We start from the raw sequence: 25,417 nt of genomic DNA on the forward strand, positions 1-25,417 counted from the left end.
CCTGCCTCAGGCTCCCAAGCTACAGAGATTTCAAGCCCATATCAACCATGCATGGCTCAGCCAATGTTTCTTATATATGACTTGCTTAACTCTGCTTGGGGTCAGCCAATGGGGTCATTGTTTGGGACTTTCTGGCTGTCTAGTTCTATTTGGTATTGTACTAAGTCCAGAAATGCCACCCCAGCTCAATACAATTCTCTCTCGGTGGCAGGATATTAAAAGATATTTTAATTTTCAGGTTCATGCCAGTCTACATTTTCAAGTCTATCCATTATTTAGTAATTTTGAAATGTGTTTCTAAGAATAAGGGAGGAAATAGGTCCCCTCTGGGACAGATGGACTGAAGATGGAGTTTTGGCTGGTGTTTTAGAGAGATGGACACCTGGCTCCACAACTTCCTTTTTAATCAGGTCATTGAATTCTCCAAAGAAGTCTTTTGTGGACATCAAATTGCCTCTGTGCTTGGAGGGGATTATAAAATGCCAATTCTCATCCATGGGGATTGGTTTTCTAGAAGAAATGCATCCTCTAAAGACCAGAAGGGCTGTGAGAGAGGTCCTTGGAGTCAACACGCATTAATGCCTGACATTTGTAGAAGACCCTGTGATTTACAGAGAGCATCCGTGTCCATTATCACCTTTGATCTTCTTAGAAACCTGGGGAGAGGCAAGCCTTCCTCCTGGGAACAGAAGTGGAATTAGTAGTCCCACTTGACTCCCAGGGAAACTGAGGCAGACAATGAAAATAATTCCCTAAGTGGCAGAGCCAGACCCTAACTGTGAATTGTCCAAGTCTACACCTCTCAGTGACATGATATTTGAGGTGGCAACTTTCTTGAGCCTCAGTATCTCCAGCTGAGAAATGGGAAAACTAATACTACCACCAAAGTTAGGAAATCAATTGAATTCACATCTGTGATGTCCTAAGACTATTTCTTGAGTACAGTAAGTGTGCTCAGCTGAACTTCTGGTAAAAGCTCCCAGGCATGTCTCCCATGCGTGTGCCACAAATCCTGGGCTTGTTCATCCAACCAGTCTCTTTTCTGATCCAAGGCCAACAACCTGTCTAAAAGGTTTTGCCTCAGATGGGCAGGGCACCCCTAACCAAACAAACATAACCAAAGCTAGGAGACTGCAGAGCAGACTTGATTCTCCCGCCGGGGGAAGAGCACTGGTGAGGCTGCTTGGAGGGAGGTGCTGACGGGCGTAACCCCATCGTGGGGTCTGGGTTCCCAGCCCAGCTTTGTATGAAGTGGTGTAATAGATCGATCCCCTTCCTTCCCAGCCTCAAACAGGAGGCAAATAATGGCTTGGGAGAGGCTGCTTCCTGGAGCTGCTTTCCATCCGTCATGCAAATCAGACGACAGTGCCAGGCGTGGCAGTGCAGCACCAATGGGATCTGAGGAGGAGGAAGCAGGCTTCTCTCCATCCTGGCCCACCTCCGCCTCGGCTTGCCCCATGAATACTCCAAAGTCTGGCTCTTATGTCTGATCCCTGTGTCTGCAGTTAAGGTCCCAATTCAGAGAGCAAAATTGACAGGGAGCTGGTGGGGGTCTGCCACACCCATCATGTCTATTGCTCTCATTCTTACCACAGCCCTTAGAGCCTCCAACCTGTAGAATTGGCTCTCCAGAAAGGTCCCACAATGCTAGGAGCCACTCAGGACAAAGGACCTTATGAATGAGGTCAGAGGGGTCTTTATATCCAAAGCCCACATACAATCTACTGGTACCCACTCTGAGGATGCCGCTCCCGGCAGAATGGAGGATCTCTTGTCATGGAGCAGGTTAGTTAAACACCTGGTGTGAGTGTCCGGGAAGGATCATCCCCACAACCCTGGTGGGACAAACACCATCAGTCTGAAAAGTCTTTCAGTTCAGATGGAAAAGGCCACGGTCACTCATGTTGCCCATGAGGGAGGACAAGGGCAGAAATGAGGATTCAGGAAGATGACACACCTGTGCTTTACCTGCTGGAAAACTGTCCCCTTAAGGCCTAGTTCCCAGAGCATTTGCTGAGAGTAATTAGCCTCATTTTGTAGAAGGGCAGGCTGAGGCCCAGAGAAAGGAGGACAGTGGTCACAGGTGACCAGGATATGACCAGAGCCATGGCCTCAGTGATCTGCACATCACTCGTAGGGGTCAAAGGAACAACGTGGGAGAGTCAGTCTTCTTCTGCCATGTGGGTATGGAAGCCGGGGAGGCTTCCTGTGTCATCTCCTCTCAGGCCTGAATCTTAGAGGAGAGGTATGTGGGCCATAGCTGCTGCCGTTTGGCCATCCCCACACGCACATCCACGTTTTGCATGCCAGGCAGGAAACCTAGCAGCCTTGTTTGTTTGAGAAGCCAGTCTGCAGACACACGTTGTACAATGCAGGCAAGGTCTCATTCAGAGAGCGGGTGGCAGGGCACCCAGTCAGACATGAGACACCTCAAATGCCGGACTATTATCCAGACTTCTGAACCCTAGAAAGTTCCCAGACTGCAGGCAAACATGGTTTAGATTAACCTGAAGCCCCTCCCATCCTGATTATAGAGCAGAGGGTGCTCCCAGCCATTGCTGGGGAGAGATCAAGAGAAAAACAGGAAGTACACATACCAGCCCTGGTCTTGAAAAAGGACTTCTGTGGGCTGCAGAGACGGCTTGGCCATTAGGAGTACCATTGCTCTCACAGAGAACCCAGACACGCAGCTCACAGCCTCCTGTAACTTCAGGCCTAGGGGATGCGATGCCCTCTGTGGACTCCTACATGCACACGGTGCAGGTATATACTTGGGTGCACACACACACATAATAACCTAAACAACTCTTAGTAAAGAAAGAGGGTCCTCCTGTTGGCTTTCACCACACATCACAGAATTCTGTGGGCCTCTGGCAGTGCCTCTCTGGAAACTGAAAGGCAACTCTTGCTTTATCGTGTCTGTTCTCGTTCACAGTGTATGTGTTCCTGGCTTAATGTCGGCCGGCTCTCAGTCACTGAGTGCTGAACAGGTTGTCTTGCAGGGGTTAGCTAGCTCTGGCAGAAGGTCCAGGTGAGGGGAACCAGGCTCCTCATAAGTGAGTAAGTATTATCTTTCATTCCCAAGATCATCACAAACACACACAGCTAGGGACAATGTTCTCATTAGTGCTGAGGCTCACTGTGGCCTCCACACTTCTTTTACAGCACTTTGGTTAAGTTTGCTTGCAGTATGGAGTAGTTCTGGGCCTGAGCAGCATTGAAGGGCAGGGTATAGTTGCTCGAAAAGAATGGAATGTAAGGAGAGTCAAAGGCCCCCAGGTGGTGGCCATATCAAAAGCTCCCTTTCATTTTTTTATTTTATTTTTTGGGGTGATACGTCTTAGAGTTTCCATTGCTGTGACGAGACACCACAACTGAGGCAACTCTTCTAAAGACAAACATTTAATTGGGGCTTGCTTACAGTTTTAGAGGTTTAGTCCATTATCATCATGGCAGGAAGCACGGCAGCACACGAGCAGACATGGTTCTGGAGAAGGAGCAGAGAGTTCTACCGCTTGATCTGAAGGCAGCCAGGTGGAAACTGGATGTGTTTCACACTGAGCATTTAAGATGTCAAAGCCCCACCTCCAGAGTGACACACTTCCTCTAACAAAACCCCACCTCCTCCAATAAGGCCACACCTCCTAATTGCTGTCACCGTACAGCAAGCATTCAAATACCCGAGTGTACGGGGGCCATACCTGTTCAAACCACCACAGGGTGTTACGGCTTCTCTTTTTTTAACTTATTTTTGGAAATTATAATTACATCCTTTCCTCCTTCCCTTTTCTCCCTCCAAGTCCTCCCATACATCCCTCCTTGCTCTCTTTCAAATTTGTGGCCTTTTTTTTTTTCATTTGTTGTTGTTACATGCATATATGTATATGTAGATAAACATTTTTTTCTAAATACAACCTGCTCAGTCTGATAATATTACTTACAGGTATGTTTTCAGGGCTTCCCATTTGATATTAAATAATGAGTTGGTGTGCTCTTTCCTGAGGAAGGCTATTTCTCACACTTTCAGCCTTCCTTAGTCGCCTGTAGCTCTTTGTGTAGGGTTGAGGCTTTATCTTTTTCCTTCCATTTTGGCATCTATTGTTGTTGTCCTTGTTCAGCTCTCATTTCAGCAATCATGTTGGTATGTTGGTGAGACTTTGTGTGTAGCTCCTGACATTCCTAGGAAACACAGTCTCAGAGCAAACTCCCTGACCTTCTGGCTCTTTCCATCTTTCTGCCCCCTCTTCTGTAATGTTCCCTGAGCTTTGAGTACAGGAGTGTTTTCTAGATGTGTCCATTGAGACTTGATTCCACTTCTTTGTATTTTGATTTGTTGTGGTTCTCTACAGTTGTCTCCTTCTGTTGCAAAAAGAAGTTTACTTGATGAGGGGTGAGAACTACACTTATCTGTGGGTATAAGAAAAAAATATTTAGAATTTAGCTGGGAATTATGCTGGTTTAGTAAAGTGGTGCTTGTAGGTTCTCCTTCAAGATCCATGACTTCGCTAGCCTCGGGTATGTGGCTAGGTTTCTGGTATTGCATTTTATTTAGTGTGTGGGGGCTGACTCCCATGGAGGTCAGAGAACAATCTGCAGGAGTTAGTTCTCTCCTTCGACCATGCCAGGATTGCAATCAAGTCACTGGGGTTTGTGGCAAGTGCCTTTACCCACTGAGTCATCTCAGCGGCTCTCAAGAGTCTCTCCTTAAGATGACAAGTAGAACCAGCAATAGCTTCTAAATGTTCAGTGCTCTTTTAAACAGTGAATGGACACTTGGCCTGTCCTTCCCTGTTTAGCTTCTCTTCTTTTTTATGTTTTATCACAGTGAAGGCTTGGAGCACCTATACTGAGTAGGAGTGGAAATCCTGGGCACCCTGGTCTCCTTCCTAGACTCTAGGGAATGCTCCCCACTTTCCCTTCATCATATAATATAGAACCTCTGTAATGTTGAGTCTGCTCCTATTCCCACTTCTTCAGGACTTTTATAGTGTGTAGATGAAGAACTTTGTTGAAAGAGCTTCCTGTGTGTATTGAGATCATGTGATTTCTGCCACCAGAGAGGTCAATTTTGCCTGCTTTCCACATCTGCCAACTAGGTTACACAGGTGCATTCTTCTGGGTCTGGCTTTTCTGGTTCAGGACTGGATCAAGAGTCATCCATGTTGAAGAATCAGTCAGTGTTGCAGCTGCCTCCTCTTAGTGGCTGAGGAATGGCACTGGCTGAGCTGTTCACAGTGGTTCACCCATTCTCTCTTGAGCAGACATCTGGCTGGTTCCACTTTCAGTGCTGGCCACTCTTTTGTTGAACATCTGTACACACTTATTCCAGGTGTTGAACATCTGTACACACTTATTCCAGGTGTTGAACACATTTATTCCGGGTGGCACCCTAGAGCAGGATGCAGGTCATGTGTCTGTGTGCAGCAGTGATGGACCCCTGAGACAGACTTTTTTTTAAAGCTTATTTTTCTGGGTAGAGTCTTTTAAAGCTAGTTTGGGCTACATAGCAAAACTCTGCCTCAAAAGCAAAAGAGAGAACTAGAGGTGTAGCTCAGGTTGTACACTGATTGCCAAGAGGGACAAAGCCCTGGATTCAAAGCCCAGCAATACACAAACCTGGGTGTGGTGATGCATGTCTGTGATCCCAGCACTTGGAAGTGAAGGAAGATGGAGCAGATGTTCAAGTTGATCTTTGGTTACACAATGGGCTCAAGGCCAGCCTTGACTACAGGAGACCCTGTCTCTAAAAATAAAAACAGAAAGTGCAATAAGAACAGTCTAGGAAGCACCTGGGGAAAGGTTGAAGAAGGATCTTAAAACGGGCAGGCTGGGTGGGAGTGGAGTGGGGTGGGCAGGGGGTTGGGGAGAGGTGCAGGGTAGAGGGATGGAGATGTGCACAGCTTCAGTGGAAGGCCGAGAGAAGCTCTCTGAGGAGGAGCCGTCTGAGGGGAGACTAGAAAAAGAAGGAGCTGGACACATGGCAAAACAGGTCCCAGCATCCCAGCAGAAGGAAAGGCAGGTGCAGTGGTCTCAGAGAAAGAAAGAGCTAGGAACTTTCCAGAAACCGGAAGAAGGCTAGAGAGTGGGCTGTGAAGAATGGTAAGGGATGAGCTACAGAAGGAGGCTAGAGGTTGGTTCAGGAAGAGGCCTAAGATAGAATTAAACACACTGAGCTTTGTGGTCACGAAAAGCCTGGACACTTAGAGCAAGGCAGCAGACATCTCTGCCCTACCACTCCACCCTGCAGCCACCAGTCACTGGCCACCCTGACACCCGAGCCCATAGCTCTCCTTTCCCTGTACTGCAGTGAGGGGAGGGGCAGCCCCGACCTGGATATCCGCGCTGGGAGGCTGCTTTCCTGCTCTGTTCTGAAGGACAGAAGACAGGACAGGATGCTGGGCTGGATGTGTTCAACCTACAGGACTGTAGGGCTCCAGATTTGCTTGGACAACCGGAGGCTTTCACGACATGTCCATCCCATCACCCTGGAGGAAAGTTCATCCCAAGAAGGAGAGGAACAACAGGCAAATGGATGCCAGGGACGAGGAAAAGTAATCGCCATGTATTAAGTACACAGCAGTTTTGTGCATGGGCTACTGAAATAGCAACAGGCGCTTGCCTAAGGTGTTCTTAGAACATGTTAGGCACACAGGATATTGAGGGATAGCTCTGTGGACAGAAATTCTACATGTGCTGGACAAATGTAGAATCTGAGTTTGGATTCCCAGCAGACACATAGAAGCCAGGTAGGTATGGCGGGTTACCCATAATCCTAGAGCTATAGAGGCAGAGACAGGAGATCACTGGGGCAAGCTGGCTAGCTAGACAAGCCAGAGTCAGCAAGAGACCTAGCCTCAGTAACATGGAAAGCAATCAGATTGAGGAAAATATCCACTATCAACCACTGGCCTCACACATACACACACACTCACATGTACAAGCACATGCCTGCACATGCCAGTACAAACATGTACACACACAAATGATGCACACCAGATTTCAAAAGTTCCACTAAAAACAATGTAATGTGGGATCTCTTTATTTTAATGTGCGTGTGTCTATATAGGTATAATGTCAGTGTGTATGCCTATGTGCTTGCCCTGTCTGTATTTTCATCCGTGTATGTATAATATGTATGTGTCTGTGTGTGTCTAAACGTGTGTATCTGTGCATATGTGATGTGTGTTTGTGTCTGTGCATGTGTATGTGTATGTCTATATACGTATAATGTGTATGTGCCTCTGCATGTGTCTATGTGTGTGTATGCATGTGTATGTGCATCTGTGTGTCTATGTGTGTGCTTCTGTGGACTGTAGAGGAATTTTAATTCAGAACATGGCTATTCTGGCATGAGATCACATCTAAAGACCTCTAGGTCTGTGTGATCCAGCTGTAATACAGACATGTCTTTAATCCTAGGCGACAGAGAGGCAAGCAGATCTCTGGGTTCAAGGTCATGTAAAGAACAGTTAGGTCCAGGAGTGGTGGTACATGCCTTTAATCCCAGCCCTCAGGAGACAGAGGCATGGAGTTCTCTGAGTTCTAATGGAGTTCTGTTTAGGCAGTTCAGTTGAGTCATTGAGTTGAGGAGCAGTTGGAGAGACAGAGAGAGAGAAAGAAAAAGAGAAAGGAAGCAGTTTTTCCTGGGAGAGAGGTTGAGGAGAGAACAAGCTAGACACAGGTGAAGATAGAACGAGCCGGAAGATTAGAATAGATTGCTAGAGTTAGTTTGGAACCAAGCAGAGCAACTCATTGAGAAGCGGAGAGAAGCCAGATTGAATCAGTCATCTTGGAGACAAGTTTTAGCCAGAACAGCTGAGTTAAACCAGCCAGCCAGAATTCAGAAGGAGCTAGAAAGGATGAGCTTATTCAGCAGTAAGTCTCAGAGGCTGAAGATATTCCAGCCTCTGAATAGATTGTATAGAGGCTAGAAGCTTCCAGAACTAGGCCTAGGTTAGCAAACAGAAGCAGTAAACCTCCAAGATAACAATTACATTCAACAAATAAAAGATACTGTAACAGTGTGTGATGTGTGTGTCTGTGTGTGTGAATAAAAGATACTATGACAGTGTATGATGTTTGTGCTTCTGCTTGTTTGTGTAATATGTGTGTCTATGTGTATGTATATACGTATGATGTGCATGTATCTCTACATATGTCTGTATGTGTGTATATGTATGTAGACCAATGGTTGATGCCAGCTGTCATTACTTAGTTGTCTATCTTGGTGTTTGAGGTAGGGTCTCTTACCAGCCTAGGGCTCATCAACTAGTCTAGACAGTCTGGCCAGTGAGCCCTGGGACCCTCCATCTCTGCTTCCCCAGCATTGGGATTATAGGCAACTGCCACCATTTTTTTTGTTTAACTTGGGTTCTAGAGGAGAACAATCTCGGGTCTTCATGCCCATATTGCAAGCATTATACTGACTGAGCCATCTTCCCAGCCCATCTGAAATATTTTTACATTGAACTAATATTTTGGATGTACAAGATTAAATAAATATATTATTTGAAGGAATTTTGCCTTTTCCTTTGTATCTTTTGAGCTGAGCCACTAGGGAATCAGGAATCCCTGTCTACCCCTGGCTCTGGTCTAAGGCCCACCTGCCTTTACTCCTTCAACAGCCTGTGATCAATTAGTTTTATCTTTCCCCAATGCCAAGGTCAAAGCTCTGCTGCCATAAAGAAGGGGCTTCTTATAGTGGTGAAGTTTGACCCTCACCCTTAATTGGCAGGACAGGCCACCTGAGGATCACAGTCAGGCTGGGGGTCAGCAGAGGGCTTACCACACACACCTGATCCATTCCCCCTCCCAGGTCCCCAGCTTCCAGATCTTTTAATGGCTTCTCAGGTCCCCCCTCTGGTCCCACCCACCTTATCTCCTGACCGTCCTCAGAGTGATGATATATGGGGCTATCAAAGGTAATTAATGCCATCCTTACAAAGCCATTCCAATGTAATTATTGTGTAATTGGATCATAACTAGGCAATCCCCCTTCCCCCACAAAAAAAGAATCTATTGCTTTCAGAGAAATCCAGGGATTTTTAACAAGTGATGGATGGCAGTTGCTGGGGCCACACGAGAGACTGTGACAGACTAGGGGTCACAGCTTACAGCCCTGGGTGGGACAAAGAGATGAGAGAAGCAGGCAGGTCTGCCCTGCAATCAGCCAGAAATTCAGACCTGCCCTGCAGCCAGGCTGATCTGTGCTGAGCAGAAATCCCTTCTTTCCTTGGCTCCCCATGCCTTACGAACTTCTGTCTCCAGCCCACAGCTGGTTTTGAGCTCCTGTCCCACTCAATATTCTGTGGCCTCGCCCTGTTTATGGTAAGCTCGCCCAAGTCACCTCCCCAGCAGGTCCTGCTCAGTTCTGTTTTCTGAGTAAAGAGGGGTTCTCCTTCCCCTGCCCCACCTCTGCATGCTGTTGCTGACTACCATAATAGAACAGCTAGCAGCAGCATCCCCAGACAGAAACAAGCTCACGGCCAGCAGTCTAGGTATAGCTGGAGAGTCCCAGAAGGCCCTCGTCCATCGCTGGCCGGGTCTTGCCACCTGATTGATGACAGAACACCTTTGCACTCTGTTGATGTCCAGGCTGGGCTCAACAGGCCACTGTCCACCTGCATGACCTGAACTGAGAGGGCCAAAACCTCCTGGAGCCTCGATTTCCTCACTTGTTAAGGGGATGATCATAGCATCGGTCCCTCTAGAGTTCATGGTTATAAGCAACAGACACCAAAACTTCCTGAAGGGAATAGAGCTTGGGTTTAAAGCTCAGTGGTAGGTCACTCACTTGCCTGGCATGTGTAAGACTCAAGGCTCAACCTCCAACACCACTTAACTAAGTGAACAGAATTTTCCAGAAGGCTGTAGGACCCACGGGAGGAGAGAGAAGTCAAGCTTGAGAATCAATTTCTGGAGAAATAGCAGAAACAGAAACCAGCATGCTGGAAATGACCTGGTATTTCAGATCATCCCCTCCCAACAAGAAGACAGAGGGTGGAGCTTTGGTGCCATGGAGATATCTGATTGGTCAGCTTGGGTCTTGGCACAGGTCTGTCCCCAGGGTGGGCAAAGGAATGTCACTCCCCACTTACCATGTGACAGCAAGTGCCTAAGCTTGCCCTTCCCCAGGGACCAGAAACAGTAAGGATAAACGGGCACCCAAAGAGCCTTTTGGGAAAGGATGGGTGGAGCGGTAAGATATTCTCCCTTAAATCCTCAACCTCTCTCGTGCTGCAACTCTTTAATACAGTTCCTCACACTGTGGTGACCCCTAGCCATAAAATTATTTTCCCTGCTACTTCATCACAGGAATTTTGCTGCCGTTATGAATCTTAATGTAAATATCTGGTATGCAACCCTGTGAAAGGGTCACTCTACCCCAAAGGGGTTGCAGCCCCCAGTTTGAGAAGCACTGCTTTGGGCTCTCAGCAGCCTGTGTTATTCCCAAGTAGTTCCCCATTGTCTGTTGTGATCACAGTGACGACAGCTGTTGCTCCAGGGCATGTCAACTGGAGCCCGGCGCCCTCCTACCTACCTTGTGCTTGTGGCAGCCCGCTCTCTCTCCCCTGAATGATGCTGGACTAGCATGGGCAAGGAGCCTCCCTATATACAACACCCACCATTCGCATCACTGTAGCTGCTTATGGAGATTCTCTTAGTCTACCGCGTCTATTGAGTAGCTTCTGTATGCCAGGCCCTATCCTGGGCACTGGGTTAAGCAGCAAATTATTCCACCCATACAGCAACAGATGTGGTCACAGGATGCTGTAAAGTGATATGACCGATGCCTGCCCTGTTACATGAAGAGCCACTAAAAGGTCTGCTGTCAGATGACTCAAGTTACACCACCCAAGCACCTGTCCTGGCTGCTCGTCACCAAGCCAGCAAATATGATGGCCATCAGATGGGGAGGAGCTCAGAGGATGAAGGAACCCCTGTGGGCTTCCTGGAGGAAGCTGAGCTGGTAAAGAGATTCCACATGATATGATCTAGACCTGTGACCAGGAGGGTCTCTGTGGGCTCTAGGGGAAGCTTCTGGTAGTGGCACCCATGTAGCTGACTAGGTGAGGGGCAGCGCTGGCTGGGTATGGCCAGCCTCCCTGGCTTCTGCTGGAGTCTACCTGGAGCACAGCACGGCGAAGCTTGGGAGGAGCTCTATTCATGCACAGCACACACACACCGTCAGACCTAGTCTTCGCCACTGGGCACCTCGCCAGGAGCGAGCACTACGCTTGTTCAAGAGCATGTCTCTAGACCCCGCTTTCAATTCCGTCTGTAGTACACTTCCTGGTGCGTTCAATCTATTTTCTCTCTCTAAAAATACTATGCTTGAAAGCTGTTCTATTTAGGCACAGAGACGGCACGTGAAGTGTCATTGAGCTATCTTTAGAAGAGGCACACCAGGGTTCCCGCCTGTCTCATGGCCTGGTCCGTGGAAGCAGAGCCTGAGGCAAGGATCTAGGGCACGAGATGTACTGAGGGGACGTGTCTGCAGGAACATCTCATGGGAGGGAGAGGAAGGAGGCAGACAGGCGTTGTGGCCCAGCGAAGCTGTCCTGCCCAAGGCACAGCACAGACGTGGCCTGCGTTGCTGAGTCACAGGTAACTACCTCATGAGGAAAGGCTGTCACCTCCCCAGGGTCTAACTGTCTGTGAGGCCCCTGCCTCCTCTGGGAAGTCTCCAAAATTGGAAGCATGGATCTCAAGACAGCAGCTGGACAGTGGGCACACCCTCTGCAAAGGGTCCAGGGTGACGTCAGCAGCTTCACCTTGAGCCTCCCCCCAAGCCCATTATTTCCTTCCCAGGCTTTATCTGTCCATCTATAGGAGAAAGGGAAGGGAAGGAGAGAAGGAGGGAAGGGAGGGAGGAGGAGGAGGAAAAGGGGAAGAGAAGAAAGGAGAAAGCATAGGCAGAGAAAACACAGCCTCTAAAACATACTCTGAATATAATAAAACCAACAAACCAGATAGAGAGAAAACGGATAGCAGGGGTCCCCAGTGTCCACCCCCAGCTCCTCAGAGCACACCTTCCTGACTCGCTGGTGACATGGCTGGAGGCGTCTGGGAAGGAGCAACTATGGGAAAAGCTAGGCTGGGGTCTGCGCACTGCAGGTCATCTCCCTCAGGGAGGCCCACTTCCCTCCCTTGTGGAGAGGGTGAAATCACTGGTCCTGGCTGGAAGCCAAATAAGGAAAAGGGCCATAACCTGGTCAGAATGCAACCAAGCTCAGGGGAGAGGGGAGAAGGGTGGGGGAGTGGGAGTGGGGAGTGGTTCTCTCAGAGGGAAGCTCCATTCTCTCTCTCTCTCTCTCTCTCTCTCTCTCTCTCTAACTCTGTGTGTATGTGCACATCATTTAAAAGCCATTAACACCAAGAGGATTTCTGTGCCCATTTTACAGATGAGGAAAAGTAAGCCCAAGGCCACCCAGTTCATAAATAGCACAGACTTCACTCCAAATGGCCTTCACATACAGAATTCTCATGCTTTCTACTAAGCCAGGTGGGAATGAGAATTAATTCAGCTGATGTCTCAGAGGCAGTGAACCAGCATCATAAATAGCCTCAGAATCCTTGGGCTTCCCCTTTTAAATCATTGCTGTAGCAAAGCCATGGACATACAAACCATGCTTTCCAGCCTATTTTATTGTAATATCTTGTGAACATTTCCCTGTGTCATTAAAATATTTTTTTAACTGAACTATCATTTTTAATGGCTGTATGGTATTCCATCACAGAGGGTCCCTTAATTTATTTAACCAATCTCTGTGTTGGACCTCTGAGCTGTTTCCAGGCTTTCAGCCTCATAAACAAGGCTGTGATGAGCATCTTCAGACATAAATCTTTGCATCCCTCTCAGATTGCATCCCCGAAGTGGCAAGAGTACATTCTTTTACCACATTTCATGAGGTTGTTCATTTTCTTTCCCTTGTTCTCAAAAATGATTAAAAAAATTTAGCCCAAAATTGTCCATAGCCTGTGGGTTATAAATCACGGTGGAAAAACCACCGTTTTCTCTGCTCTTCTGCATGTCCGTGTGTCAGGAAAGGGTCAGCTGAGCTGGTCCTTATGAAATCAAGTCTTGCGGGTTTCCTGGATCACCCTGAAGAGACACACAAGGAAGGGACCAGAGCTGAAGCTTCCTCAGTAGGTTACTGGCAAAGCCCCAATAGAGCCCCACACCACACACTCTGAGCATGGTGGCACATGCCTGTGATCCCAGCACTTGGGCAATAGAGGCATGAGTGTCAGGAGAAAGATGTCATCCTGTAAGTCAGCCTGGATACCTGAGAGCCTGTCTCAAAAAAAATAAATAAAATAAAATAAAATAAATCGTTTAAAAGTAAATAGACAAAATTAAAAGATGCCCAAGGAATAGAAAGAGGCATAGACGGACAAGGGATCCAGGTTCCAGTATCCTTGGTTGAGCTGAGCTTGGAGAGGGACATGAGAAACACATGAGGTGGGAACAGGATGGTCTAACCTGAGGTATCGGGAAAGGTTTCCCAGAAACCGTGACATTTGTCTAAGTGGAGGGAAGATACACAGACAATCCAGTTAGGAGGAACAGTATGTGGGAAATAAAGGAAAGAAAGAACCACCCACGACCTCCAACCAAGACCAGTCAGTACACGAGTAGAGAAGCTGAGAGCTGGTAGGCCTGCTGCAGGCTAGGTGTAACACGGGAAGGAAGCCTCTGAGGAAATGAGGCAGGGGCATGCCCAGCTTGCAGAGAAGGGCAGAGGGGAAGGAGAGGAGAGTGAACTCAAGAGCTGCGCACCACAATGCCTACTTGCTGAGGTGAATAGAGGAGTGCAGCCTGCCCAGATGCCCACTGAGGGCATGTGACTGTTCCTTCCCCTATAACCAGCGTGGCTAGCCAGGGCAGGGGGCTACGAGCAGAGGGTCAGGTTATGGCAGCACCAGGAGGTTGGGGGAGATAAGACAGACTTTTGAAATGCTGGCCCTGGAGTCCACAGGTGACCTAATGCAGCCAAGGTGGGAAAAGTCAGACCCCACCCCCACTCACTGTGTTCTGACCTGAGGGGAACACTAGGGTACAACCCAGGAGCCAGGATGATGTAGCAGGCAAGCTGGCCCTTCCAGTGCAGGCCTTAACTCTGTCACCATACTAGAATGGCCAGGCACCCCATGTGAAGATGGGAAAAAGATGAGGCAGGGACTTCCCACCCAGAGCCACGCAGCCAGCAGCTGGAGAAGGTGGCTTCACCCAGAGCCCATTGCCCACCCAGACTAGAGTTCCGGGGGTTCATCCAGATGCTGATGGGAACCCACAGGCAAAGACCAGGCCTAGGGAGATGGCTCGGTAAATGAATGCTTGTGACACAAATATAAGGACTTGGCTCTAACCAGAGAGCCCAGGTCAAAAGCTGGGGGGTGGGGGGGGGATGACACACTTGCATGCCTTATGCTGGAGAGGTAGAAAGAAAAAGATCCTGGGATCGCTAGCCAGGGCAACCCAGCCAGGACAAGGAAACGCCCTGTCTCAAAAAGCAAGGTGTGTGTGTGGGGGGGGGGGGGGGGGGGGGGAGGCAGACAGACAGACAGAGATTAGAATTGTTACCAGCAGCTGGTCTAGGACCAAAGCACCAGGCTTAGAGTGATAGATCTTCGACACCCACCCTAACACACACACACACACCTAATCACTGACCTCAGCTAATCAAACACAGCAGCTCCCTGCCTCAGTTTACCCATCTGCACATCAGGGTGTAAGATGTTGAGCTCACAAAGAGACTCCCAGAGAGTCACGGAGGATGTTTTGAATGAAAAAGGACATGCAGTGCGCGTGGGTGGTGCCGGTGTCCTTATTAATGCCATTAATATCACGGCTGAGCATGCCTCTCCAGGCTGCCAGGTCACATGATAAACAGTGGATGATTGCTGATTTCCCCGCACACTTGTCTGGCACTTGAGGCTCCTTAGAACCTTTCTCATCTATTATTCCTTAACCATGCCACAATCAGCCCCTCGAAAGGAAGCCTAGTTAAGGACTGAGGCAGGCAGGGCATGGGAAAGGCTACTCTATAGTCAAGAGGAGGAGACCTGGTGACGAGGGGGAAACCAGCCCAGGGTCCCCCAGCAAGAGTGAGAAACCAGGACTTAGACCCAGCTCCTAACTCTTAACACAACCCCCATCCCCACCCAACCAGCCCAACTTTTATGCACCCAGAGAACCAGCCTCTCCACTGGGCTCAGGGAACCAAACACTGCTCAGAGGCCAGGGCGAAGAAACAGGTGGGGGCTTGCCTCTGCTCTTGACCTGTCTTTCCTTCCATTGGCCTTATTGGAGGGCCTGAACCCTGGAGGTGAAGAGAACTCACTCCGCCGCCACCCACTCTGCCACTGCCACTGCCCCAGCCCGATGTCTGTGCAGTTCCTCACTGACCACCTCAGAGGCAGCCTGAGACCCCACTCCATCAGGGCGGGATTCGAGGTTGAAAAATATATCAGAAGGAAGCTGGGTCCTTCCCACAGCAGCTGCAGCCTTGGGTGGGGCTGGGGAGAGCAGCCCCTTCCTGTTGCTATGTCCAGCCTCCCACAGGCTACTGAAATGGCACAAGGGACGGTTTGGGAGAAGAGGCCTCCCACTAATCAGCTCTTCTCCTTTCCCTACTGTCATCCATTCCCACCTTTCTTGGCCAGGCTCAATGATACAGCATCCCAATCGTGCCCCCAGATGCTGCTCCTCCTGGCAGCCTTCATGGCCCATGGACCAAAGTCAGAGCTCCTGGCCCAAGGTCAAGGTCTTCATGCGCAGTAGGCACACCTCTACCCTATAGCCCTTACAGACAGCCCCTCCTCCACCTCTGTGGCTCTAGTCTTCCCAAAACCCTTCAAGGACTTCACAATCCAGACCTGCCCATTTCCCACATGGCTAGGCTGAATGCACCCCAGGTCTTCCCTCTGTCCTTTGTCGGTATCTCCATATTCACTCTTGGTGTTCTTGATGCAAACCCTATTCCCCTTCAAGGGGACCCAAGCAATCACTGGGCAGCCCCTTAGACCAGGACCTGCCACAATCTCTTAATGTCATAGCCCAGGCTGGGACATGGGCACCACTAACAATTCAAAACCTTCTCTCTCGTTTGTCTCCACCAGGGAATGAGGGGACAGCAGAGGGTCCCCTCAGGGAGAGAAAAGGTGGCGTGGACATAGGACCCAGATTATGGATGAAGATCTGGAGTGGAGAGTGCCATTTTAAAGATGGAGAAACCAAGTTATAGAGGAGGCATGTGCCTCAAGTTCCCATAGGAAAATGTATCCCCTTTGCTGATAGACTGTGTGAGACCCTGCCTCCCTCCTCCCCTGCTTCTCTGAATTGCTGCTGTTGTCATCTGGAGTTGACACGAGGGCCATTCCTACTGACACACCAGAGACAGAAGTAAACAGGAGTAAAATTCAGTGTCTCCTCTAGCCCAGGTGAAGTCGCTGTAGAGGGCTGGACACAGGCAGCCTTGGAAAAGACAATGGCCGTCAGAGCGGCAGGTCCTGCTGTGTCGCTGAGCTGTGCCAGTTCTGTGGACTTTAGTTTTCTCAGTTGCAAACCCAAGAGCATCTAAGAGGACACATTTGAATATGCCACCTGATCCTGGCTTAGCCCAGGCTGTTCCCTTTCCTCATTTAACTTATCTAGGGAATTGATCCTGAGATAAAAGCCTGTATAGCCCAGACTGACACTGAACACATGATCCTCCTACTTTTGCTCACGAGTGCTGGATTACAGGTTCGCCGCTGTGCCAGGCTGGGAGTTGGTATGGCAGACGGTACGGGCATTATTAACATATTTAAAACTGTTCCACTGTTTCCTGGATGGATGTGTCCCATCTACTCTCCTGAACTAGTACTATCCCAGTCCCACCCCAACACTGTTGTGTTTGTCATCTTAATGTTCATTTGCCGCTCTAATAAGCTTCTGCTCATATCTTATTGTAGCTTGCTTTGCCTGCCACTAGTGATATCTTTGTTGTTTTTGTTTTGTGTTTTAAACAGAGTCTCACTGTGTAGCCCCAGCTGGCCTGGAATTCGATACTTGGCTCAAGCTGGCTTTGCTCTTGTAGCCATCCTCCTGCCTCTGCCTCCCAAGTGTCAGGGTTTCTGTGCACGTTCTTTAGTGAATGTCCAAATATTTTGCACATTTAAAAAATTGGGTTGTGTCCCGAGGTGGTACATGCCTTTAATCCCAGTACCTGTGAGGCAGAGGCAGGCAGATAGATCTCCTTGAGTTCAGGGCCAAAATAGTCTACAGAGAGTGTTCCAGGACAGCCAGAACTACACAGAGAAACCCTGTCTCCAAAATTAATTAATTTAAAATTGGATTGTTTGTCTACAGTCTTCTGTTGTGACTTTCCTTATGCTACCCGTGTCCATGTCCTTTCAAACGCTCTTTCCAAATCTATAGTCTTTTCACAGTCTTACTTTTTCCCAGCTCAGAACTTCAACTCTTACACATTACAATTGATCAGTTTCTTTCTATTCTTACATTGCTACTTTAAAAAAAATTCTTTTCTGCATCTATAGAGATGACCACGCAATTTTATTTTTTAGTTAAGTTCCCACATGACAAATCACTGACTGATTTTAAAATGGTTTACCAGTCTTGCGTTTCTGGGCTATGCCTCATTCACTCATGATGTATTGGTGTTTAAAGTATTCCGTAGCAGTTTGCTAAACTTTCATTAAAGATTTTTATATCTGTGCTTGCAATATTAATCTGGATTTTTGTTAGACTCTGAAGCATCAATCTTCTGGTAACAGGATTATCTTGTGGCTGAGAAATGAGAGGACTAGCCCCATATCTGTGCCAAGCTATGTTAAAGAACATTTTAATGTGCTTGTGTATATGCTGGGTACGCGGAAGCAGGCAGTATGTGTATGTGTGCTCGTGTGAGTGTAGACACAGGCCTGTGAAGGTCAGAGGGCAACCTTGGATGTCGGTCCTCCTCACCATCCACCTTGTTTGAGTCAGGGCTTGTTCACAGCTGGGCACTCCAGGCCACCTGGCCCTTGAGCTCCTGGGGATGATGCTTACTCACCCCCCACCCCCTCACCGGCTCACTATGGAAGTACTAGGTCCCTGGCTCACTGTAGGTGAGCACAGTCTTGCCTGGCTTTATGTGGGTCCTGGAATCCAGACTCCAGTCCTCACACCTGCGGAAACAAGTGTGCACCCTGCCATCTTCCTAGTCCCTGAAGCCATTCGCATTGACTTCTGCTTGTGTCAGCCATCTGTCACTGTAACCAAGGAACCCACACCTGAGGGAGACCACAGCTCACAGACACTGCTTGCCTACCCTTCCTCCACTCTTGGTCCCAAGAGAGAGGACCACCAGGGCTCATTATTAAAAAACTGAATATATACGTCCTTTAGGGAAATTCCCAGGACCCATCCAGGAAGCCACCACCCTCAAAACAATATTTTAAAATGGCCACTGCCTAGGTATGGCCTAGCCTTCATGCATCTATTTGCCTTAGTTCTGTAGGAACAGTATTCTTGAGGAGGGGGAGGGGCAAAAACCAAGAACCAGCCAAGGGACCCTCTACCTCCTCCTGTCCCTGGTCCTATTACCTTGAACTTCAGCTCCCTACTCCTCAGTTAGATCCCATGCTGTTTCTTCAAAGCCAAAGGCAAGTATGCGGCCCAGGAGTTCTGAGCTTTGAGAGCAAGGTACCAAACTCCCATCAGCTCCCTACATGGTCGTTGCATGGGAAGTAACTATGATGCCCCTCACTGGGTAATGGGGTTCCCCATGTATTTGTTCATTCTGTGTATGGATGTGCAGGTGCCGCAGTGCCGGTGTAGAGGATGAAGGACAATATAAGAGAATTGGTTCTCTGCTTGTACCTTGTGGGTTCTGAGGATACAGCTTGGGTCATCAAGAAAGTACCCCATGCCCTGAGCCATGACCATAGCCCTGTTTTAACTTTGTCACTGTGAAAAATAACATCTGTAGTCACCACTTGCTGTCTTGACTCTGAGAGATGTCTCTGAGAGTCTCAGAGATGTCTCATGGCATATGGGATAAACATCATAATGGCACTTGGACAAATAGGAAACTGAGGTATAGAGGAGCGAGCTAATTTGGGTAGAGCTCCAGAACCAGGAGGCTACAAGGCTGCCCGATTTCTGGCTCAGGGAGAACTTGTGTATGTCAAGCAAACCATTAACTTCATCCTATCCAGCTGTTCACAGGAACCTGGAAGGCACACAGCCAGCTCAGTGTACCTTCCGATGGATGGGAAACTGAGGCACCATGTCTAAAGTCCCTCAGCAATCCCAGAGCAAAAGCACCGAAGCTCGCTGGATCCCTGGAGTGGCCTCTCTGACAAAGCTCCAATAAATGGCAGAAACTATGTTGTTCCCATGGAAACCTAACTGCAATGAAAAAGAAACCCACACAGACAGCATCAGATGTGGCTTCAGGAGTCATTTAAATGAGACCCACCTCTCACAGGGAGCATGACCCTCTAGACCAGCGGTTCTCAACCTTCTGAATGCTGAGCCCCTTTAATACAGTTCCTCATGCTGTATTATTATAAAATTATTTCCATTGCTACTTTATAACCATAATTTTGCTACTATTATGAATCATAATATAAATATGTGAGATGCAATCCCTGTGAAAGGGTCATTTGACCCCCAAAGGGGTCACAACCCACAGGTTAAGAGCCACTGCTTTAGAATGTACATACCCTTTCTTGTGCACTGAGTTTGCTCCAACAACAAGCTGAGTAGGCATTGCTGTGCCTGGTTTATAGGTAAGGAACTGAGGTTCCAAATCATGATGTCTGCCCCACTGCTTATCTAGCACCTTGTGGATGCCTCGGGCAGGTCTGAAAGGGAGTTCTAAGCTAGAGAAGGGAGGAACATGAGCTGAAGTGGACCCTCAGAACCACAGCCTATGCTAGGGACCTGAATGAGGTAGGGTGCTGAAGGAGCCCCAGGAACAACGACCTGGAGACCTCTCTCTTGGGCACTAAGTTGGGACTGATCTGGGTCAAAGGGGCCCCACTGTCTCTCCCACCAACAGTATCTGGAGTCAGGTAGAGGCAAGCAGCCTTTTTCTGTCCTTTGCCTCTTTGGCAATGAGCTCAGAGTGAGGACTGAGTGGGCTCACCCTGAGAAACCTGGAATCTGAGCTCACAAGACAATTGCTAAGAGAGGCTTGGGCCAGCAGCAGCAGGACACAGACCGCAGAGGACTTACTCTGAGGCCTCTTGGAGTGGCCAGGCATATCACAGTGACAGAACCAGCTGAGAGGTGTGGCTGTCTTGCCTTTGAGGTCCACATCAGCACCTTCATCTGGTAGATCTGTGACGCTGTGGCTGGCCCAGGCACACAGCTGGCCAGAGAGAGGCAGCCCAGAAAAGAATGGATTCTGTTTTGTTCCTGTATCTTCTGCTCAGTATCTCTAGATGATGAAATACTTGCCTTGAGCCAGACACTCATTCATTTCAGCACTTGTCATTCATACTCCTTAAATCCCCATAACCAGCCTTGAAAATCGGGCTATCGTAGGAAGGGTAGAGGTGAGGAAATGGAATAGGAAGACTAAGTAAGGCTTGCCAAGATTCACATGGAATGTTTGGCAGTCCAGGAGGCAGAGGCCTGAGGTTGGTATGAGAAGCCAGAGTCAGGCCAGCTGGGAAATGCACCAGCTGTAAGAGAAAGTAGTTGAAGCACAGTAGAGAACTAATCCTGGAGGGCTTTCTAGAAGAGGCAGCCATTGTATATAGCACAAGAACCACAGCACAGTCTCTGCACACAGCTCCCTCTACTCCACTACTCTCAGGCCTCTGAAGGCTTAAAGGAGAATGCATGTTTCTGGTTGAGCATCCAAACCAGGCAGGTCAAAATCCTGTGTTTCCACGGCAACCGTATCCTAACAGCATCCAATAAAGGACATTATTTGGCTGCTAGTAAACGCACAGGATCTTTTGATTTTTTTTTTTTTTTAAGGTATTGAGAGTCACCTTCCCTCCCCCTCTACAAGGGCCTCTCTGTCTCCTTGGAAAAACAGACGCTGCCCCACCAAAAAGTGGGGGGACAGAAATCTTCATACAAAAGAGGAAGAAATGGGGGGTATCCACACCAGCACAAATAGAGGTGCCCGGTCAGTGCTTAGATAACAGAAATATCTTCATTTCCCAGAGCAAAAAAAAAAAAAAAAAAAAAGAGTAATTGCTCACTAATGGTGTAATTCAGAAATTAATTTATGCTACCATCTCCAATATGTCATCATTAATCAGCTGGCTGTGGGTGCTGGGGGGTGCTCACGAGGGTCCGCTGTTTGACCTGTATTTGATGGATAGTTCCAGGCTTCGGAGGGCGCACTCGACTGGGAGTTGGGTGACTCTAGGTCACAGCTTGTCTGCACACTAGCCTGGGCTTAGCCTGAGCAGAGCATGCAGTCACTGCATTGCCCGTTCCAAAATGTTTGCATATGCAAGATCCTGGCTGCAGCATGTATGGCAGCCCCAAGCCCACTGGGACTCTGCAGAGTATTTGGTTTTCCACGAGGCACTGAACAGGCCTTTGGGAAGACTCCATGGTCCTAGCCCTGCTAAACACCAACCCACACATTGTTCAACTCCTATGGACTCTTGGGGCTGGACAGGGGGAGGCAGAAGGTATGCAATGGATAGTTCACCTTCCCCATCCCTCTGCACCTCTAGGGCCTAGAATACAGTCTGGTATTCAGTAGGTGCTTAATAATTGCTTGTTGTGTGAATAATAGTTTGGTGTTAGACTATGTAGGAGGTTTTCCATGGTAAGAGGCCAAGAACTTGACTGGCTTTGACCTGTAAGGAATGGAGGAAAGAAGGCAAAGGGGCCAAAGGCCAGTGGGGGTCTGCGTGGAAAAGACAAACCCTGGTAGGCCACCAGCCACTGCAGCAAGAAAACACAAGGGGTCACCTCAGTGGAGACATCCTTCTCTACACATGTCACATACTGACTGTCCTGGCTGCTTTTGTGTTTGTGTCAATTCGACACAAGCTAGAGTCATCGTAGAGGAAGGAGCCTCAGCTGAGGGAATGCCTTCATGAAATCCAGCTGAAAGGCTTTTTCTCCATTCCTGATCAATGGGGAGGGCCCAGCCCACTGTGGGTGGTGCTATATCCCTGGGCTGGTGGTCCTGGGTCCTGTAAGACAGCAGGCTGAGCAAGCCACGGGAAGCAAGCCAGTAAGCAGCACCCTCCATGGCTTCTGCATCAGCTCCTGCCTCTAGGCTCCCGGCTCTGCCCAGGCCTTCAGATGGCAGTGCATTGACCTAGCCCTGGCAAGAGAGGAGGCTGAAGGAATCCAGAGGGTATGGCAGTGTGGCCAGTTTGTGGTATTCCTGGAGAACTGCAGGACACATGAGATCTGAGGGTGTCAGAGCAGCCTGCCCACTTTACAGATAGGAGCCTGAGTAGCCTGGGATGGGGCAGGGTCACTAACACCCCTCAGCGGAGGAAGCCACATTTCCTAGGAGGAGCCCTTGGAGGGAGCACGCCCAGCAAGCTTTCATACCTCTTGGGCCAGTACCTCTGAGCATGCTCCCATAGGGAGGGTCTCACTGTGCTTGGTGGGACAGGATGTCCCTCAGGCTCCAGGAAGGTCTGAGGATACCACAGCTCTGGAAGCAGAACCCAAGTAAGCCAGGAATTGGCAGGACCTGAGATGTGGCTTGCAGGCCCTAAGAGAAGCCAGGAGAAGGGAGCATGGCACATACAGGGCTTCCCCCAACCCTCCAGATCTCCCCTGCTGTTAGAGAGGAACTGTGGAGGACGGAGGAGAGCCGGAGCATTCGGTACGGTTTCCCTGACGACGCCAATTGCCCACAGCCATTCTCGCTCATGACAAATAATAATTATATTCCTCAATGCCAGTGGACACTCACAGCAGTTCTCTATACCCGGGGCAGGCGGTGGGGGCAGAAGGGAGGCAGGGTTATATAGGCTTCAAAGCCTGCAGAGCCATGTCTAGGTTCAGGCTTCATGAAAAGACTCCACCTGGAGGAAGCAGGTGACCCTGTGTGCGTCACATCACTTCAGGCAGGGTCTCTTGGTTTACAGCCCCCACCCTCCTGGAAGTTCAGCTGCCTCCCACCACACTGACCTCCCGAGAGCACTCAGTCATATAAGCAAGGTATGGCACAGGCCTACACGCCAGATCCGTCCCCTGCCCGGAGCCACAGGTGTAGCCATCTCACAATGGCCACCTCAGGCTACAGCTGCCTTCCTCAGCAGCTGTTCCAGCTGTACCTGCCTCCATGCTCAACACAGCCACGTGGACACACCTACCTCACCCAAAGACATAGATGCACATACCCGGTCACAGAGCTGCGACTACCCTGGGACACACCTGGGAGATCCCCTGTCAGTGCTCAACCCTGGGGAAGAGAGATAGTGAGAATAAGTGGGAATCTGATGTGGGCTGACCGCAGCATCACCTGCCTAGGCACCCTTCCATTGCACAGCTCCGAAATCCTTCCAGCCTCCCCAGGGGTGCTCCTTCAACAAGCAGATTTGGCCGTGAGGGACCAGAGGGGAGGTTTTTCTCGGAGGACAGGGTGTTAGGCATCACAGGAACCCACAGCGGGCTAGAGTGGGCAGACTGGAGGGATGTCCATGTAGGGGCAGAGCTTGCACACGGTAGTCTGTGCGGTGTCTGGGCTTCACCTGCTGGAGAAACGGTCTCTAATCCAGGGTACTGGTCCTATTGAAGGTACCACGTGATCCTCCCACTTCAGAACATGAAGCTCTCGCCTCAGAGCTGGATGTCTCTACAGCAGGGGAGCGACTTTGAGAAGTCCAGGAGCTTTGGTCTCCATCAAGCACAAAGCAAAAGAAACTGCTCACTTCCTCTGGGTGAAGGCCAGCTCCAAGTTGGGGGTGGAAGGATGTGTCACCAACTTAAGTGTAATTGTGAGCAGTTGCCCAGGAGACATTGTCCTCATCTGTGGCGGGGAGGAGGAAGGAAGGACAGTGGGTGATCTTTGTGAGTCCTGCTTCAGAGCCCAACTACACACTTGGTGACCACAGAACAAGGGCAGGAGTGCTATAAGCATTATCCCGTTCTGAGGTCTGGAGCTATAATTTCACAGCAAGGCTGCTGACTATCCTCCAACCACTCACATTCATCAGTGCCCAGCCTCATTCTGGAAACAAGTGGGAGCCACTGGGGACCCAGGCACAGTCCCCACCCTGTCTCCAGAAGAAAACAAAAACACACTATCAGGAAGACTGATGGTTGTTGGGTTTGGTTTGACCTATTATTCAATTTGCATAAAGCATCCTGCTGCTTCCTGAGAGTAGCTGGGAGTCTCTGAGCCTACAGGGCTAGAAGTAAATGATGGAGGGAATCTTTCTCTGTCTGCTGAAGCAGGTTGGGTGGCCCTGGGGTAGGGGAGCAGAGAGGAGAACACCCCACAAGGTGTTAAGGGTTGTGAGTAAAGCAGTCCTAGATAGGCCCCAAATAAGTGTCTCTGTGGCTACACAGATAAGGGTTGTAGCCTACTTGAAACCTCCAAGGACCCACAGAAGCTTCTCTCAGGGTGCCAGGCTTCTGGGAACCCAGCATCCAGGCATCCAGAGTGATGAGAATTGAGCAACTCCTGAAACCAGGAGTGAGAAGAGACCCCCCTCCCTTTCTCTGTGACCCCTTTATCTCCCTTGCAAGGAAAGCAAAGTAGACTCACCCTCTATTCATGGGTCAGAACACGATGAGTCAGGAGTGGGATGGAAATTTGGGCTGACCCTGAAAGTGAGATAAAATACTAATAACAACAAATGGACCAAAAACTATATAGCTTGTCCAGGAGGCCAAGAGACAAAGGGACCTGAGAGGACAGAGTTGAAAGGCAATGATGGAACCCTGTCTCATGTACATTCCACCAACTCCACACCCCCCCCCATCATTATTCCCCTGGGTGCTTGAACAAACAGCACCAACGAACCCAGTTGGTTCAAATGAGGGCTAAGGTAGGAGGATTGTGAGGTCAAATCTCAAGACCCACAACAAAATAAAACCAAAGTATATTTCCCCTTTTCGTAAAATCTAACCACACCAGGCAGCTTTCTTGGCTGTCTCCCTTCTAAGCAGTCACTCAGGCATCCATCTTGGAGCTTCAAGATGATGCTGGCATCATCCAGGTTGTCAGTCTGGGAAAAACTTCCCAGAGGCTTCACCTAAACCCAAGTGTAACACACAAACCCCCTGCTTATATTCTATTGGCTGCAAAGAGTCATAGCACCAACTTACAACTTAAGGTTGGCTGGGAATGATTGCTAACAGTCTCTGTCATGGCGGCCTTATATTGTCAAGCCTGTCAGGTGCTGCCTGTGAGCTAGGGGCTGTGCAGGCCCTGGAAAGACCACAGGAAACAGAGGACCCAGGGTTTGCCCCCAG

This window comes from Psammomys obesus, unplaced genomic scaffold (genome assembly GCF_907164565.1).
Source record: "Psammomys obesus unplaced genomic scaffold, mPsaObe1.curated_primary_1811, whole genome shotgun sequence".
Taxonomy (NCBI): Eukaryota; Metazoa; Chordata; class Mammalia; order Rodentia; family Muridae; genus Psammomys; species Psammomys obesus.